Genomic DNA, 15,748 nt, shown 5'->3' on the forward strand with positions numbered 1-15,748 from the left:
GTGCGGGGATGTGCCCCGCCCCCTGAAGCCCCGCCCTCCTCCCGCCCCCGCCCAGCCTGGGAAACTGGCTGCGAAGAGGGAGGACGCTCTAACTCCTCCTCCCGGGGCCGAGTTCCCGCCCCGCTGGCTCCTCCCATTGCCCCGCCCACCCCAGCTTGGCCTCGGCTGCAGCAGCCCCTCCCCTCCTCTTTCTCCTCCGCCTCCTCCTCGGGGGCGGGGCTTGCTGCCGCTGCCACTGTGGGAGAGCAGAACCGCTCCCCAAGTGGTGGTGCTTATTCTGCATGCAGGTGGCGTCCCATCCCCTAAGGGGAAAGTCTTGCCCTGCTCACCTGGAATCTCCCATGCAAATGCAAACCAGGGTGCACCTTGCTTAGCAAAGGGGACCAGTCATGCATACTACCCCGAGGCCTCCCATATGCCATGCGGTGCATCCGCTCCCCCCCTCCCAAATTGAGATGTCTCACCCCTGGCTACAACTCCCCCAATCATCCACTGCCACAAAGGACATTGCGGCAGCAGAAGATAATGGGAGTTGTAGTCCAGCCACATCAGGGGATTCAGTGCAGGGAATCCGGCTCTCAATATATTTCATTATTGATTTATTATTACTATTAGTATTAATAAGGTATTGTTGTTCTTGAATAAAATCCGTTACTAAAAACATTTTCCTCCAGTATGTGTCTCTTTTGAGGCTTCATAGTATGGTATGTCACTCAAGGTAAAGCACAGGGCCATAAAAAACATTCTCCGGAAGGACTGACATGATGAAGCCCATCTGGGTTAGAATGGGGGGAGCTTTCTTCCACACTGGCTGCCGTTGGGAAATGCCGAACAGGTTTTTAGCACTTTGCCCCTTGTTTACCCACTCTGGCATCAGATGCTTTTCTTCCTCTCTTCTCTTTGGACCGGCAAAACAAAGACCCGAAATTCAAGCACCCAATCTTGGGCAGAGAGTCAGGCTCAGGGAATCTGGCAGGTTGTTTTGTCCAGATTCAGCCGGAGAAACCTCCCTGAGATCTCTGCGCAGGAGAAGCGTCTGTGGTTTGGGTCTAGCTTAAACACTGGCCTGCATTCATTGCGCACATGCAAGTTCCAGGTAACTGCAGTGTGGTTATTTCTATTAGAAATGGATGGTGTAAAAAACAAACCAACCCCAAAGCAGAATAAAGCACCAGGGTTGCCCTAATCATGTGGATAATGGGGAGAAAGGTATGTGGTGTGGGGGTGAGGGACGGCCATGCACCCTACAAGAAACGAAAAAACGAGTCTCTTCAAAATAGCTGTAGAAATTAGAATGAATTGCAAAACCACATCATATGCTGGAATGCACCACATATCTGGGGGAGGAAGAGGCTGCCACAGGGTCTCCCCAGTCCCTAACGAGGCCATCCAAGGCTGCAGCCCGCGTGGGGCAGGACCCTTGTTTGGAGTGACAAGGACACTTCCAGAGGTCTGGTGGGCAAAGGATGTGTTTTCCCCTCCCCACCCTCCCCAGACCTTCCCCAAAACCAGCACAGAGAAGGCCCCGTCCTGCGTGTACGACAATTGAACTTCAGCAGGGCTTGGCACATAGAGCAGGGTATTCCCAACTGATCTTGCGTGCTGGGAAGCTTCACTTGGCAGAAGGCCGTGCTTCAAGGAGCCGGGGCCCAGACATGGCTGCTGTGTGAGATGGGTATGCGAAAAGATTGCTCCGGGAGCTGGAAGGGATGAGGTCGTAGCTCAGTGGTCGAGCGGATGGAGTCCTAGCTCAGTGGTGGCTCTGGGCACGCAGAAGGTCCCAGATCCCATCCCTGCTGTATTCTCCAGGTAGGCTGGGGAAGAGTTCCTGCCGGAAACCTTGGGAAAGCCGCTGCCAGTCAGTGTAGCCCATCCCAAGCTAGATGGACCAAGCATTGGGGGATCATAGGGCTGTAGCTGAGTGGGAGTGCATCTGCCTTGCAGGCAGAAGGTCCCAGGTTCCATCCCCGGCAGCATCCCCAGGAAGGCTGGGAAAGCGTCTTCCTGAAAAGCTGGATGGACCAGTGGTCTGATAGGGCAGCTTGGTAGGAGTGAGAGGACAGACAGGAGAAACCTTGGATGCCGAGAAGGGAGAAGGAGTGAAATCAAGGATGGGTTCCCTGGTACAGCCGTGGAGCTGTTGTTGGTGCTGACCCAGAGAAACAGGCTTTCTCATCTGCCCTCCTCATCTGGCCAATGGCATCACCTCTACCAGATCTGCATTATTCTCCTCCAAGAGTTGTATTAACTCTTCAGTCCAGCACCCCCTGCTGGCTGATGCTGGAATATCCAGCCAAATGTGGCCTAGATCCAATGGGGTCTGTGCTTATGCTCTTTCCCCACAAAGCAGGGTTCTCCCACTTGGGTCCCCAGACACTGTTGGACCATCACTCCCATAATCCCCAGCCACAATGGCCACAGGAGATCTGGGGTTCTCGCATTCCCAGATGGCCAACACAGAGAATCCCAGCCATAAGAGCTCTGCAAAGACCTTCTGGTGGAAGAGGCCATGGCAGGACCAGAAATCTCCTTGCTTTCCCCTCTGAAAAATGCATTCACAAAAGGCAAGAGAGAAAGAATTCTGGCTCTGCATACTGAAAAATAGCAGTGTTTCTTTTCAAACTGGCGAGCCCTCCCTTTGGAATAATGAGAAGAATCAATTGCACGATGCCGATTCAGGGAGATTAAGCATCCCAGCCTTGTTCAGGAGCTGTGCGTGCTCCAGTTCGGTGAGCCTGTGCGAGGGGACAAGCCAGGTCGGTTTGGGAGAGAGGCGCTGGCATGGATGGTGCTGTCCCACCCTGCTCTGGTGCCCAGCACTTTACCCAGGTGGGCGGAAATGCCGCCAGAGGAAGCTCCTCCCCCTCCGACCTTGCTGGTCATCAAGAGGACCGGATCACCAAATGGGAGCACCCACCACAGCTCCCAACTAGGGTGGGCTGCTTAGCCTGCCCCGATCATGTGGATCTTGGAGATTCCCAGATGGAGACGGAGAGCTGGCGATTCCAGACGGAGTATTTGGTGAACCTGTTCCACTTGCACAGATGAAAGATGCTCCCTGAGAACTTGAGCCCTCCACTCGCCCATCTGCTTGCAAAACCCAAAAGGACCTTCCCATCCATGTCCTTTGTGGCAGTGGATGATTGGGGGAGTTGTAGCCAGGGGTGAGACATCTCAATTTGGGAGGGGGGGAGCGGATGCACCGCATGGCATATGGGAGGCCTCAGGGTAGTAAGCATGACTGGTCCCCTTTGCTAAGCAAGGTGCACCCTGGTTTGCATTTGCATGGGAGATTCCAGGTGAGCAGGGCAAGACTTTCCCCTTAGGGGATGGGACGCCACCTGCATGCAGAATAAGCACCACCACTTGGGGAGCGGTTCTGCTCTCCCACAGCGGCAGCGGCAGCAAGCCCCGCCCCCGAGGAGGAGGAGAAAGAGGAGGGGAGGGGCTGCTGCAGCCGAGGCCAAGCTGGGGTGGGCGGGGCAATGGGAGGAGCCAGCGGGGCGGGAACTCGGCCCCGGGAGGAGGAGTTAGAGCGTCCTCCCTCTTCGCAGGCAGTTTCCCAGGCTGGGCGGGGGCGGGAGGAGGGCGGGGCTTCAGGGGGCGGGGCACATCCCCGCACGAGGAGGAAGGAAGCCACGCCCCCTTCTCAGTCCGGTCAGGCGGCCCCTCACGGCAGTGGGAGACAAGACCCCCGAGAAAGAGGAGGGGAAGGAGGGGGAGCCACGCCCCCCACAGAGCACACACACCCCGTCCTAAGCCCCGCCCTCTGCAATGGGGGGGCTAAGAGGGAGACCCAGGGGCGTCACTACCATGAGGCAGGGGGAGGCAGTCGTCTCGGGGCCCCACTGCCTTGAGGGGCCCCCCAGAGACACCTCACATTGATGTGAATACCCGGCTCGACTTGGGTCCGCATTTTAGCCAATCAAACAGACTCAAGGGAATCAGTCAGAGGCTTTATTGCTTCGCGATAGCAAGGTAGACAATGTAGCTCACGCATCACATTGAATACAATGAGTTACAGCTAGAGATGTTCTATTTATACAAACAACAACATGAATGCAAAAAGGCTCTTGACCCTAATGCACATACCAACTGAGACCTAACCCCTTTCAAGCACGCATGCGTGACTTGACTATCGTCCATCAGGTGATTTCCCTAATATCGTTAGATCCGCTCTTTCTTCAGCGTTAGCATTTCAAGCGTTTCTCATGGGAACCTAGCTTGGTTAGCATTGCAATTGCTACTATGCAAGCTAGAGAGATAAGAGTAGTGACGGCTATTGTTAAAGCAATGTTGCAGAGTCTGTGTCCTTGGCCTTGCTGAGGTTTCTCTGAGTTAGAGCTTTTGCTTTCAAAGGAGAGTTTCTTTGGTTTACTAACAAAATGGAGTAGCTTTGGTTTACTAAAACACATCAACATGACTCCCCATTGCCCCCTGCCCAGCCCCCAGACCCTTCAGCCACTGGCCCTCTTGGCCCCCTCTCCTGCTCCTCCTCCTGGTCGGCCATCCCAGCAGCAGGCAGGCTGCTTTTCTCCCGGGCGCCTCTCAGCTGATGGGCGGGTGGGGGGGCTTGCAGGGAGGCCTCCGTGTAGGCCTCCGTGAAGCCTGGATTCGAGTAGGCTGGCCAGCCCCAGGAAGAAGGCTGGCAGTCCGAGTGGCCGCCACAGCTCTCTGCAGCAGACCCTCTTCCCAGGCCAGACAGCTCAGCCTTGGCCAGGGAGAAGAGGAATCCCTTGAGGTGGTTCCCCCGCCCCTACCCCCTGCAGGTAGGGATCTGCTTGCCATAGGGCTTGGATGGGGGGTGGGGAGACGGAGAAGTCTCGGAATATTTCATTTAAAAGTGATTGGGAAATGTGCTGGCTTCAAAAAACCCTCTAAAAAGCCCGATAAGTGGCTTGTTTCATGGCAGGAAGTTACAAAAACTTCTGGAACAAATTTATTTATGTATTCATTCATTCATTCATTCATTCATTCATAAATACACTTATGTTCAAGTTGTTTGGCACCCCAGGTCTGAGTGAGAACTGAGACATGAGTGAGAACTGTGACGCATGTGTTGTGCTTTTATGTTTTTTCCCCTTAGGGTCAATCTGGCCAACATGGGAATGCAGCACCTCCATTCCAGAGGAGATGTGTGTTAAAGGGCTTTCAAAGCCTCTTGTGAAAAACCTCCTGGAATCAAACTTGACTGAATTGGTTCAGAATTCTGAGAAAACAGACATAGGCTCACCCTGCATGGTTGAAAGTCTCCTTTGCTAATTTGCAGCGAGGGGCCCATTTTAATCATTAGTGTTTCTAGTGTGTTCTGGGCATTAAAAGTAGCACAAATATATAGTATTCAATGTATATCACTATCTATTGTGAAGTGTGTGTGTGTATTCAGTGAAATGTATTTCTTGGCAGCATACTTCTTTTGAAATATCAGACTTAAATCCTTGGAAGCCTGGGGTGTGTGGAGGCCCTGGACTTGGGGGGGGGGCATTTTAAAATCTCTTCTGAGGGCCCACTCCAACCTTGCTACGCCCCTGAGCACATTCGGCTCCGCTCTTCGAGCTCTACTTCGAAAACGGAGCACAATGCAGAGAGCTTCACGATTGAAAAGGAAGCTGCATCTGCTGTCCACAGAGCCACCACCGGCTATTACTTGCTGGCAGACTGGAAGTCGCTTAGATGAACTTCAAGCTCAAATCCTTGGTTTTGCAAATACACCATATGAAAAAGGAATTTTTGACTTGGAAATACTTGTGCCTGAAAGGTATCCATTTGAGCCTCCAAAGATGCGCTTCCTGACTCCTTTTAAAAAAGGTTTTACTCCCATATAATTCTTCTCTTCTCATTTGCTCAATTTTGTACATCTGTTTTTTGTATGTTTTGAATGAGGACAGAAATGTGAGAAGAAAAGCCCCCTGCTTACTGGGCAAAGAGGCACCTTTTTCTCTTTGTAAATCGCCCTGAGCCATTTTTGGAAGGGTGGTATAGAAATTGAATTATTATTATTATTATTATTATTATTATTATTATTATTATTAGTAGTAGTAGTAGTAGTAGTAGTAGTAGTAGTAGTAGTAATAATAAATTTCTCGGCGGGGGGGGCCATTTAAGAATCTTGTCTCAGGTCCCACTCCAACCTAGTTACACCCCTGGGGAGACCCCAGGGAGACTCCCGCTCGGCCCGCCTCTCTCTGGGGAGGGCCGGTGCGGAGGCTGCTCTTTTGTTTCCCCCTCTGCCAGGTGGTGTGGAGGAGCAGCCAAGAGAGGGCGGGGCAGTGGGGAGAAGGTGGGGCTGGCCGTGCCGGGCTCCCTCCCTCCTCGCCGCCCAGCCCAGCCCACTCAGCCACCCCCCTGCGAGGTGAGCAGCGGCAGCAGCAGCAAAGAAGCTGGGCGGAGGGAGGAGGACGGAGCGATCCCCGCTTCAGGCTCCCTGCTCGCCCCGCCCCACCTGCCGGACAGCTGCCTGGAGGAGGGGGGCTCAGCAGCAAGCAGCAGCCAAAGCCGGCAGGAAAAGAGCTCTGCAGCCCATGATGGGTGCCCCACTGGCGGCCGCCCCCACATGCTCTGGGGCTGAGAACCCTCCTCGGTCTGTGCACCGTCGCCCTCCCGCTCCCTCCGTTCAGCCGAACCCGGCTGTGGGGCTGCTGCTGCCTGTTGGGTCCTTGCCTGAGTGGAGAGCCTGGAGGGCAGGCCAGAGGCCGGCAGGGAAAGGACTCAGGATGCCGGGTGCCACAGACCTCAGGAGAGGCCTCATCCATCCCCTGGTGGTGGGGGCTCAGGAGGGGACCCACTTCCTCCTCTTGTGCTGGTCACTGAGAGGAGCAGCTGCCCACGATTCTTTCTGTCCGTAGCAGAAGAGCAGGGGAAGGAGGAGCCCCGCAGTCTGATGAGGATGATCACAACAGGTAAAGTCAAACTCACCTGGTCCACCCGGATGATAATAATTGGTTATAATCGGTGGGATAAGGAGAGTGTTTACAGTGCCAGAGCTCATAGCTGAATCCTGGAGACACACAGATGTGTGCACAGGGTCAGGGATGTCCCGCAATCTTCCCTCCAGGGTTGCCCATTCTTGTAGCAGGCCAGCCTGAAGAAGGCTCTTCGATGAGGCAAGGCAGTGAGATGCGCAAAATCTCTAGCAGGACAGCAGTAAACCTGCTGGGGGCAGAATTCTCCAAAGAATTCCAAAGCATTGGGGCCATGCTCAGGTCTCTTTGCAGGTCACTGTCCCATATATTCATCTTGGCTTTTTGGTATCCCAGAGATAACGAGTATTGAGAGGGACACCCAGAGATGGATCATTTTTCCGGCAGCTTGGAAATGAGTCTCCCAGACAGTGTTTCTGCTGCCAAACCAATTGGGGGAAAGATCAATTGAAGCCAAAACTCAAGAGATGCAGCCAAGCAGGAGCGGCAATTGAGGTGAAACCAGATCCTAACCATAAGGAGGAGGCATTGGGGGCACAACACAGCACTGAACAAATTATCCTCGGTAAGGTGAATGATCTCAAGGCAATTCTAATTGCGATAGACAGACCCCACTTCCCTTCCTCCTGCCCAAACAACCTGAAGAGTGAGCATTCAGTGACATAGCAATAGCAATAGCAATAGCAATAGCACTTACATTTATATACCGCTCTATCGCCGGAGCTCTCTAAGTGGTTTACAATGATTTAGCATATTGCCCCCAACATTCTGGGTACTCATTTTACCGACCTCGGAAGGATGGAAGGCTGAGTCAACCTTGAGCCCCTGGTCAGGATCGAACTTGTAACCTTCTGGTTACAGGGCGGCAGTTTAACCACTGAGCCACCATGCGCCGAATCATGTTCTGTACAGTTCTATCAAGCAGGGGTCCCAACCCTCTACAAGAAGTGTACCCGTCCCATGGCAAAACTTCAGCTCAGGTACCCCATAGCAGCAACTGTGTGTGTGTGTGTGTGTGTGGATCGTAAATGTGGCAGTTATGAGACAGGAGACGCCAGTCACTGACTGATATCCAGACTTTACTCATGAGTACTCTCATTGAAATTAATGGGCCAGGTTTACATGTCCCATTTCAATGAGAAAGATGATGAGGAACTGAATCTGGATGCAAGTCAGGGATTGGAGGAGCCCATCTCACAACTGTCACCTTCTAAGAGTGTGTGCGTGCTCTCCTAAAAACACAAGAGGGGGTGCGGTGGGGGCGACTCCAGTCACTGGCTCGTGGCTATTTCTGTCCCCTCCCAAGTTGCCAAGAAGCCGTCTCATGGAAGTCTTGTCCGGTCCATGTCAAGGGGAGTGTTCGGTGCGAGGCTGGGGAGAAGGAGAAGAGGGGATGCAGAGCTTCAGCACCCAGCTGGCTGCAGCCTGGGGAGGGGCAACCTCGGGGCAAGAGGACCCCCTGGCAGCCCTCCCAGTCCTCGGACCCCTGCAGGACAGCATGCTGTGACTGCCCGTTTTCCTGATGAGCTGAGTGGGGATTCCCAGCCGGGGCAGCCCAGGATTTGTATGATGGGAGTCCATGACAACTTGGGAGACCCAAGTTAGGGAAGCCTCCAGTGAAGGGAAAGAAGGAGCATCGTGTGCTGTTTCACTTGGTGGGCTGCTGCAGAACCCCTGAATTGGCTCAGAACGATGGTCCCCAGAACGGCCCTGGAAAGCATCCGTGAAGAATTGGTCAGGCAGCATCTTTGCAGTTTTGCTTGGGAGAGGCAGCTTGTTCTGAGCCAAGTGGATTCCTGCAAGAGCAGCTGCTGGCGTCCTTTCTCCAGCCAATCCTCGTGAATCCTCCATCTTTTCCATTTCCCCCAGGACATTGTAGGACTTTGAAGAATTCCTTCTCAAGCCCGAATCCAGAGGGGCTCAGCTGGACACATGGCAGTGGCCTCTGCGTCTCAAGGGGCAGAGAAGGGCAACTCATCTCTTCCTAGGAATGGTCACGATGAAATGTACTTCATTCTAGCTGCGCACCATTTTACAAAAAGAAACCCAAATCTTCCAATTAGAACTAGTTTTCAAAGTTCCATTGAAACGATCTTTGATGTATGTATTTAATTGTGCTGGCGATAAACAACTTTGAAACTCGTTCCCTCTGGGGTGAAAAGGGTTCTTTTGAGAGCCAGTGTGGTGTAGTGGTTAGAGTACTGCGCGAGGAGCAGGGAGATGGGATCTCCGTTCAGCCCTGAGGCTCACTGGGTGACTCTGGGCCAGTCACTTCTCTCAGCCTAACCTGCCTCACAGGGTGGTTGTGGGGGAAGCAGAACCCTGTTCACTACACTGGGCTCCTTGGATATAAAGAGAGTGACATCAATCCATGCGGGGCTCTCGGTGGCAGCTAGTCCTGATGGCTGGAGGCTACCTCCAGGCTCAGAGGCAGGGCCCCTGTGAATAGCAGCTCCAGGGGAGCAACAGCAGGAGAGGAGGCATGCCGTCATCTCCTGGTGGTGAGCTTCCCAGAGGGCTCCACTGGTGTGCTACTGTGTGGTACGGGAGGCTGGACTCGAGAGGTCTTGGGTCTGATCTAGTAAGGCTGCTCTTCTCTTCTCTCGGGGAGATGTCGCTGCCGTTAGCTGAGAGCAGAAACTGCCAGCCCCACTGAGCTCTCCGAAGGGACCGAGCAACTTGTAACTCGTGCATCGTTTTCAAAAGCTTGATCTGGCAAGTTTTCATGAAACAAAACCTTGCCGAGAGAGAGGGAGATCTGGGATGAGAGGTCTGTGGTAGTTCTGGCCCCAAGCAATTGGCCCAGTCCTGCAACCAAGCGCGGGAGCACTTTTGGATTTGCTTATTGCCTGCTTGGTTTTGGAGTCCTTGTCTAATGGGTCGGTGTCATTGTTGAAGAGAATCTGTTTCATGGTGGTTGCAAGATTGGTGTTGATTTTGGTTTGCTTTGGGTTTTGCAGTAATTTGACAAGCTGAACCTAAGGACAGCCCACTACACACCCCTTGCGGCTGCAATCGCTTGAAAAGAGAGACTGCTGAGTATGTGAGGCAAGATCCTCGGCAGACTCAGAGTACATCTTGCCCCTGGTCATGGCATTCAGTAATTGGAATGAGTCCGGAGCGTCTGAAACCCACGAGCGTAAATGGGGGGTGACGTTCCTCTCCCTCCCTGCACGGTAAGCTCTAGGGGTGGGGTTCATGGACTGACTTGGGCATATTGGCCACGTGTCTATTCCAGGATCCCAGGGCATGGGGGCGCTGCAGGGAAAGGACATCGCTTTCCCACCCATCCCATCGAGACACATGCCTGTTTAGTCTTTTTAGTCTTTTCTGGTTGCCAGCTTTGCAACCTCGCTGCAGACCTGATTGTTGTGGCATGATGTGGCCTATCTGCTGCTGTGCCATCCAGTCTAGAACTGTGTGTGTCTTTGCCTGGAAAATGATGGGTTGCCTCTCTAGAAGAGTGACAGCTTGGGTACCAAAGAGTTGATCTCTCCCATCGTGTTGTCGGTCAGCAATGCCGTGACCTTCTATGCTGTCTGGAAACCCTGGTTGCTCCCTCCTGCAAGTCTGAAGGTTCCAAGGGAACTCTTCTTTGGCCGTTACTTCAAACCTTCTATTTAGACTAAAAAGCATTTGAAGTCTCAAAACATGGAGCCCATTAAAACAGGGCTTAGCACATCCAGCTCTGTCCATGCTGGTCTCCTGCAGAACCTATCAGCCTAGGGAGCTTCAGCGTGGGAATCCAGTTGGCTTTGCTTGTCTTAGAGCAGGAGTTCTCCAGCCTGGGTTGCCAGAGGTCATTTGAATTCAACTTCCACCATCCCCTGCCACAGTGGCCTTCAGGGGTGATGATGGGAGTTGTAGTCCAAGAGCATATGGGGACCCAGTTGGAGAACCTTTGAGAAAGAAAGCAAGTCATGTAGAGAGTTTCCAAAACTACAGTGATTCATTGGGGTGATATTGGTTCTGACTGGAAGATCTTGCCAGACTCCATAGGTAGAGAAAACGGTCTCTTCCTAGCCATAATGGGCCATTTTCCAGCTTTCTTCTCTTCTCCCCCTCCCCCTCCCCTATAGTTTTTAATAAGGGCTTCTCTTTTGCGTGTAGTAATTCTACAAAGCTGATCAATCTTTATATACCGCCTCTCAAGTTCCCAAAGCGGTTGACATAGGTCTAAATTAAGTTCATTAACTCACTAAAAATAAATTTTATTGATTTACAATAAATATAATGTAGTAATTACACTTTTCTTCAGGTGGCAGGATACGCAGATTTGGATGGTCCAGGAACCGCCTCTGGGAAAGGAACTGTAAGTGGCTCTTAATTACCATCTGGGTGGGGTTTTGGGACAGGAATTGGAAAATCCGCTTGAACTGCTTAAGGGTCTCAAGCGACAAAGGTAGCTTTGGACCTTCATGTTTCATTCTTTCTGCTGAGATGCAGAAAGCCCAATGCATGCTAGATTCCCAGGCTGTATGCAGTGAGCACATGAGACACGTGGAATAGACCCAGCCGTGACTGCAGGGATTCAAAGCCTCTACGTGGCACTCCTCTGGAAGCACCAAAGCCTTAATTCGATAGTGCTATGACTACAAACACTTATCTACCACCTTTCAATGGGATGCCATTGGGAACATCTGTCTGGTGGTGAAATAGCCACCTGGTGGTGGTGATTCCTGGAACTCTCTTCAACTTGAAATGCAGGTTGGGTAGGAGTGATGACCCTGGGCAGATGGGGGTAGAGGAGGCATCGTGTTTCTCTCCCTCAGTCTAGACAACAGCTCCTTCACCCTTCTCAGCAAACAGGGTTTCTCCAGGCTTGGACCTGTCTACTCATCCCTAGGAAGTGGCCCTATCAGACCAGTGGTCCTTCCAGCTCAGTCTTTTCCTTCCTGACTGGCAGCAGCTCTCCAAGATTTCAGGCAGGAGTCTTTTCCAGCCGACCCAAGCGGTGATCTTCCCCTGAGCTCCGCCCCTTCCTCCTTCCGGGTCAATATTGTGCCACACCCATCTCACACAGCAAGCATGGATGGGCCCCAGTTTCTGGAAGGACTTGTTATGCCAAATCGATTCTTGCAAGTATAGGTCCGCAAGAAAAGGTTGCAGCATATCCCTGGTATGCCTTGAGGCTGTGCAAGGAGGAAGTTTGAGACCCCCTTTCCCCTCAGAAGCAGAAGGGGTTGTGACTGCTGTGAGGGAGTATTCTGCAAGCGGAGACATTGCCTGCTCTTTCAGTTACAGCCTACTGTTCCCCTCTTTGCCACTGAGCCCCATGAGCTCTGCCCAGCTAGTTGCCTGTCAATTGCCTAGAGTCCATGAACATTCCGCTCCAGGGAGTTACATTGGGGCAGTTTGGAGGAGTAGCCCCCATCTGGGTTCTTTTCCTTCAGAGTCTGGTGAGACGTATCTGCTGGTTATCTTGAATCCACCCTGCCCACAGGTGTCCCAGTTGTGCCTCCATGAGGAGCATTGCATCTCTTTCCGAAACAGATATGTAATAGTGCTGCTGCTGAAACGATATTTCTATGCCCCACAGGGCTCATCGAAGCTTGAGAAGCAATTTTAGATCAAGAAAAGGGAACTAGGGAAAAGAACCAAGAGTCAGTGCTTTCGGAAAGAGAAACTGCTGCCAGTCAGAGCTGGGCGGTGCTGGGCGAGACGGAATGTTGGTGTGTCTGCCAATCTGCTGTCTAGTTTGAAATCCCAATTGGGGGACATATACTGTATTTCGCCTAAATTGATTGCAAGTAGGTGACTTTTCCTTCTGTTTTGGCACTGACCACCCAAGCGATACTTCCATTGGAGGTCGCAATGTGGCTAATACTGAACATAAATAGGTATCTGGGATGTCCACAGGCATGTATTTTGTCATGCCACTGATATCCTGCCCTTCCGTCAGGATGGTGTGCACGGTTCTGCCTCCCCACTTCTATTCTGGCAACAATCCTGTGAGGTAGGTTAGGATGAGAGAGACTGAGTATCTGGCCAAAGATCACCCCGTGAGTATTAGGGCTGAGTAGAGGAGGATTTGAACCCAGGTCTCCCCTGGTCTCCCCCAGAACTCTCACTATGCCACTGCTCGGGCTCTCAGTATTGGCTGCAGGAGAACAAGGAGGTGGAAATCCTGCTTTTTAGCAGGGCAACAGAGTAGTGGGTTGGCTATGCATTGTTAAGATTGGCTGGCATGAATTTTTAAAGCATCGAATCTTGCTTCCTCATAGGGGCTTCTGAAAACTGCCTTTCTCCGGGGCCTAGCAAAGCTAGAGAAGGAGGTCCCAATCGCTCCTACAGCCCCACAGCCTACAGCCCCACAGCCCAGCCAGGTCCCACTCGCTCCTACAGCCCCACAGCCCTACAGCCCCACAGCCCAGCCAGGGACAGCCCTGCCTGCCTCCTCTGCACTGCTTTTCAGGGCTTCTCAATGTGACAGTTGGGACCTTTTCTGAAGGAGATAATGCACCTGAGCCTGACTCTGCCAAAGACTGGGTGCTGAGATTTGGGGGTCTTTGTTTTGGCCCTGGAAAGAGAAGAGGGGAAGAAAAGCATCTGATGCCAAAGTGCTCCAGTGTGGGCGTGCAAGGGGCGAAGTGCTAAAAAGCTGTTTGGCATTTTCAAACAGTAGCCAGGGTGGAAGAAAGCCCCCCCCAACTCCAAACCAGAAGGGCTGCATGGTGTCAGTCCCCTGGAAGAATGTTTTGTATGGCCTTGGTGACATATTGTACAATAAGCCTCAAAGGAGAGAGGAGAGGAAAGCTGGTCTTGTGGTAGCAAGCATGACTTGTCCCCTAAGTCCGCCCTGAAAGCATATGAAAGGGAGACTAGAAGTGTGAGCACTGCAAGAGATTCCCCTCAGGGGATGGAGCCGCTCTGGGAAGAGCAGAAGGTATCAAGTTCCCTCCCTGGCTTCTCCAAGATAGGGCTGAGAGAGATTTCTGCCTGCAACCTTGGAGAAGCCGCTGCCAGTCTGTGTAGACAATCCTGAGCTAGATGGACCAATGGTCTGACTCAGTATATGGCAGCTTCCTATGTTCCTATGAGACAGATACTGGAAGGAAATGTTTTTTTAGTCATGGATTGTATTCAAGAACATCAACAACAACGATAATGAATAGTGGTCAGGTCAGATGCAGTTCCATTATAGCAACAGCATATCGATACAAGTAGGAGTAGATGTAAACAAAGGAACAAACAGTAGGTTTGTACCAGTTAAGACTTGGATATATATACGAAGAAGAAATATATGTAATAACATATCCCAGGCAACAGTTCTGTCTCAGCAGGGCCAAGTGCATTTCTGCACGACTCAGATCTGCTCTTCAGTTTTCCAACAGACAAGCCCATGATAAGGCGCATCAAAGAAGATCGTCATCAAGGCAGCTTGTCAACCTCTGAGGGAAACGCTAAAGAGATTCTAAAAGAGACTGATGGCCAACTAGGATGAAGAAAGACAAGGAAAAACCCTTCCACAGGAGCAATTGCTCTGGACCTACAGGTGCCTTAAATATGGGGAAGAGACCCCAGCAGGAGGTGTTTCCACAGGGCTGAGGTGGTCAAATGCATTTGCATTTTAGCAGCTGCAAATCAATACAAGTAAGAACACAAATACATACACAAAGAGTAGGTTCGCACAAGTTTTTATATATCTCATTCCTACGCAATCATAAATTAAGCAAATAATACTAAATAATATAATGAAAATAGTTAAGTGAAGTACAAATGTCACTATGGCCAGCTTCTCCTCCGTTTGATCCTGCAAAAGAGAGAGGAGGAAAGGAATCAGGCCCTGCGGCTGGCCAGGGTTTGCTCTGCAGGCTTCCGCCCGTTCAGATCCAGGAAAGCACCCATCCCAGCCCCATGGCTTTCAGGCCCGGCCTCAGGCCTAGTTCCCACATCTCCATGGAGCTGACCAACCTGTACCCATTCCCATGGCGCAGGGTGGGCTCTGCTCAGGTGAACAAATGCTCCCCCATCGGAGAACGTTTCCCCCTTGTGGACAAAAGGTGGATCAGGGAGAAGCCACGCCAGAACCCCAGGCCAGAAAGGGAGACTCATCCGGATGCCGGAGGGCATGAACCATCTTGATGCATCGCGGAGGAGCCCACAAGAGATTTCTGCCCTGGGCCAAGTTATTTTTGCTGTCTGCAGAGCTGCTGCTAGTCATTGATGTCAGTCCTTGTCTGGGAGGACCAAAGCTCCGGCTGTGCTTCAGATCCCCCACCCCACCCCAGCCTTCCTTTCAAGGTGGAGATTTACACATCAGGAAAGCTCTCATGGGAAGCACAGCCACGGTCCACTGATCCAAAGAGTTGCTTCCAGAGGAGGTGAGTGTGGCGGAAGAGCTGAAGGCAGCACACAACACACTTCTCGGAGGACTCTCCCCTGATCTCCTTGGAACGTACCCGGCCTCTCCTGCGCTTCAAACAAAGTTACCTTGGGCCTTCTCCTGGGTCATATGGCCTTTTCCTCTTCCTGCTCTTCTTCTAAAGGTAGAAAAGAGAGAGACATGAGGATGTCATCCCAGACAAAGGATTGATGAGTGAAGATAAGTTTTAATGGCTGCACAAGGAGGAGGTCTTCCCTGACCCTGCCCTTTTTCAGAGGAGATCCTTCAGGAAAGACATGCTATCCTGTCTTGCCTCATGTTTCCCACACTGGCCATCTACTGCCTCTGGGAAGCCCCCAGGCCAGAGGTGAAGGCCTGCCCCTTCCCCTGCCGTGGCTCCCCTGCAACTGCTACTCCGGGGCATCCTGCCTCTGAGCCTGGAGGTGGCCTACAGCTGTCCAGACTAGTGGCCATGGAAGGACTGTCCTCTGTGAAATGGCCA

At 52.1% G+C, this 15,748-nt stretch overlaps 1 long non-coding RNA gene across 1 annotated transcript; it reads right to left on the reverse strand.

Annotated features, from left to right (window-relative positions):
• Positions 1-14,541: 14,541 nt before the first annotated feature.
• Positions 14,542-15,403, reverse strand: LOC128340370 (uncharacterized). The gene is made up of 2 exons (XR_008313653.1): positions 15,354-15,403; positions 14,542-14,673 (listed from the first exon to the last, which is right to left on the reverse strand). It is a non-coding gene; the product is annotated as an uncharacterized LOC128340370 (long non-coding RNA).
• Between the last annotated feature and the right edge of the window lie 345 nt (positions 15,404-15,748).

This window comes from Hemicordylus capensis, chromosome 1, assembly GCF_027244095.1.
Source record: "Hemicordylus capensis ecotype Gifberg chromosome 1, rHemCap1.1.pri, whole genome shotgun sequence".
Classification (NCBI taxonomy): Eukaryota; Metazoa; Chordata; class Lepidosauria; order Squamata; family Cordylidae; genus Hemicordylus; species Hemicordylus capensis.